Source organism: Corvus brachyrhynchos, unplaced genomic scaffold (assembly GCF_000691975.1).
Source record: "Corvus brachyrhynchos isolate BGI_N302 unplaced genomic scaffold, ASM69197v1 scaffold99, whole genome shotgun sequence".
NCBI lineage: Eukaryota > Metazoa > Chordata > Aves > Passeriformes > Corvidae > Corvus > Corvus brachyrhynchos.
Window position 1 is genome coordinate 941240 of NW_008239778.1, and position 3778 is coordinate 945017.

Consider the following 3778-nt stretch of genomic DNA (forward strand, 5'->3'; position numbering starts at 1 on the left):
CCCAGCTAAACCATGTGCTATTAAATTTACCAAGAGCCCTTTTCATCCTCAGTAAAACCAGTGACACTTCAAAGAGTGCAAACAGCTGAAAATCCTAGTGGCAACAGCAAGGAAAATTATCTGGCCAGGGAAGCATTAATTCCTTAATTTTGACATAATTTATTGGGGAAATTTTTGTATGCAAATACAACACCACTGACTCCCTAAGGAGTGTCATACAGATATATTTGCTTGCTTGCAGCAGGGATTTAAGAGCCTTTTAGGGATTTAGGGAACTGAATGGGTCACTTGTGCCCCCCAACCTCTGCCTTGCAATTCCAGCACAAACCCTACCAGCCACTTTTTTCTCCAGAATCAAACCAGACAAAATTCCACTCCCACTTTTAAGCCTTTTCTTCTCCTTGGGGTGTTGCAAATCCTAAATCAATTCAGAGTAACATAAGCAAACTTCAATGCTTTAGGAACAGTCTTCAGTGCCAGGGCAGTGGGCAAGGAGCAGCCCCCAGTTTTCCAGGAGCTTTCACCACCGGATATAAAAGTGCTGGGCAAATTTTAAAAGCCAACTGCAAAAGCTTTTCAGCCCTTTTAATTTGAAAACCCCTAAAAAAGTTTCAGTGGACACGTGTACCCCATCACACACGGATTGTAGTAAAGATAGGAATTCATTTATACTTCAGAATCATTTATTGTGGAGTCCTGTGGAATAAAAAAAAGCCAGGAGAGAGGTCTTCAAAGGCAGACTGAGAGCAGCTGGTGTGACTCAGTGCACAGGATGCAATGGATGCTGCCCTTTTTCATGTCAGGATTAACTGGCCTTGTAAGTTGGCCAAAACTGGCACAGCAAAAGCTCTGTGACTGCTCTGCCATATCCCAAACCCTGCACATGAAACCGCCTGAAAGAAGGGAAAGGATGTCGGTTTTCATGGGAAAACAGGGTATTTCCAGACAACCAAATTTTAGAGTTTTGTTACAGAAATCTGCTAACCCTTGTCTGCCTCTCACCACTCTCTTCAGATAAGGGTTCAGAACCTTCAGCACAATAATTTTATTTCTCCTTTACATCTCTTTGTACCTCTCCCCCAGCAGCAAATTATTATAATTATTTTCACCCTTTCCCCAAAATTTCACTTTCCTGACGCGTTTTTCCAATCAATGCTGCTTTTTCCAATCCACAATGAAGACACAGCTGGGGATGAATGAACATAACACAGACACCTCTTTCAACAGCTTTTTTTCCTAATAGAGATACTCCTCCTAAACATTTCCCAGTGGAGACAGGAAGCCTGGTAAGGCTGTAAATACAAATATGGGTCAGCTCCCCGTCCACTGACATCATGCAAGGCAGAGAGGGACTATCAAGAGAGAACCAGCTGGGCAGGAGGTGAGGTGAGGAGGTCACTTCAGCTTTAACTGCTGCTCTTTAGGTGTTAGACAGTTATGCTACACCATCCATAGGGAATGCAGACATGGGTTTTTCCAAATGTGCTTAGCATGTCAACATTTTAAGCATTGGCTTGTGATTGTTACCACTAAGGCTTGGGGAGAGAGGGGCCTCGGTATTAACTATTGAAAGCAGGGGGCCTAGGACTTGCTATTGACAGCAGATCTGCGGGGTATTTGTGTTCTTTGTCATGAAAGATGTTTACTGTGTTCAGCATTTCGCTCAGCACCCTATGGTGTCTATTTCTTTTCTTTTCTTTCTTTCTTTTTTTTTTTTTTTGCCTTTTACATTCAAAAATTCATTAAAAACAAAGTTGGGGGGTTTTTTGAACAAAAAATGTCAGCACGGTTCCACATCAACCGAGCTGACGGTGCGTTTGCCCGGCACGTTCAGCCCACGGAGCTGTTTTCTTTCTCCAAAGCAAAAAGACAGCTAAAAAAAAGGATGTTTTTAAAAGAAGGTGCACTGTAGCAGTTTCTGCCATCCTTTTCCTTCGCAGTCCTATTGTGAAAAGTGAACTTCCAGAGCCACCAAAGCTCCTTCGGTGCTGCACTCCCTCAAGCATTGCACCCTTCCAGCAAAAAAATGAAATCGTAGAGAAGGACTCTGATGGATTACAAAAGTACAAATAAAGTTCAGATTCTTTGAGAACATTAAAATATATTTAATTAAACTTCTCCGTACTGCAGAATTGGCAATTTACTCTCTAGTACTCATTGTCACCTCGAAAAGGGTGTAGCTGGGAATATTAATGTAGGAATGATTTGCCATCCTCTCTGCCAGAAAGGAAAATAAGTGGGAGGCTTTTCCCTCAGAATTTCCTCAGTTTTAACTGTGGGGTGAGAATTTTGAGGTTAATCTTTCTATTTCAGATAAAATACTGAAAGGAGATGATGGGCAGTGGAGAGACATCCAAACCAGAACAAATGGAGAAGATAGCAATGAGAATGCACTTCAGTTTGCATTAAAAAGTATATTTTGCATTGCTATTTCACTGCTTTTCCCTCAAAAAAGTTCAACTCTCCAGCTCCAAGCATCTTTATGAAATCTTCTTTCTTCAATGTTTGTTTTTAAGTTGAGGAATTCTGCTTGCATTTAGTTTTACTTCCAGTTTTGTTATAAAAATATTAGTCTACATTCTACATTGCTTATTATAAAGATGGTTATTGACTGCTTGGTCTAAAAATAAAGAGAGAATTCATCATTTCCTAGATACAAACTAGGGCAGGAGCTGAGCAGTGCACTCCAAGCCAATTAATCCCTGTGAAGTTTGCTAAATACACAGTGACACTGCTGACAGGTCCCATGTGGGTTTAATATCCCCTGTCACATGTAATATCAGACATGGGTTAGCAAAATCTTATTTATAAGATTCACTCCAGTTATAAATTCAGTGCTTAATGTTTTCACAACACGTTGGCAATCTCCTGTCAAAGCCCCGAGTAAGGACAAGGACGCTTTGAAAAGGTGAAGAAGACAAGAAAAGTGGTAAAAATGAGGGATTTCACAGTAGGAAGGAACAGGACTGCAAAAGGATCGAGCGCTGTTTCGGTGTCCTAGTGGAAAAAGGGGAAGGGGATGAGTTGTAGAACTGAGAGAACAGCAGAAAAGAACGAGAGGGTCAGTTAAAGGGAGGAAAATCCAACAGAAACGTGGATGAGAAAGTTGGAATATGTTTCCTGAGCTCTGTGAGAGGTTTGGACAATGCAGATGGAAAAATATTACACTGCAGGAGCTCACTTGGTAAGAGAAAGCAGCAAATATTCAGCTTTCTGTAGAGGGGCTGCAGAAAATACTCTGTCTGAGGAGTTAATGAGAAATCCGTGCTGAGCCACAGCTTCGCTGCTCTAAAAGCTCTCTTGTGCTTTAAATCAGTTACTTAATTCCAAGATATTTAGGGTGTGATGAGTTTAAGATACACGTTATTGCCATAAGTATAACTTCAAGCCCCACAGCCACTGCCTGAGGCTCTCAGGTGCCCCCACAACCTTGGGACAGCAGGGAACCCCCAAATCTGGGGCTGTAGCATCCTTACAGGTGGGATGAAAAGTCTCACCCATGCAGAGATGGGAAAGAACAAGAAGCTCCCATCTATTTTTTGTGTTTATTGGAGTGGCAATGGGGACAGAGCAGCGTATCAGTTATATTTATATTAAAGCCTGCTCATTAGAGGGGTGTGACACAGAGCGATGCGACTCCTTCAACCCAGCGATATTCCCAGGGGAGCATTCCAAGGATATTCCTGACCTGCCCACAGCGCAGGAGCTACGCCAGGTAAGAAGCAATACTCGAGCATCCCTCCTAAGCCTCCTCCTCTCCAAAGCACCCCCTGGCCCC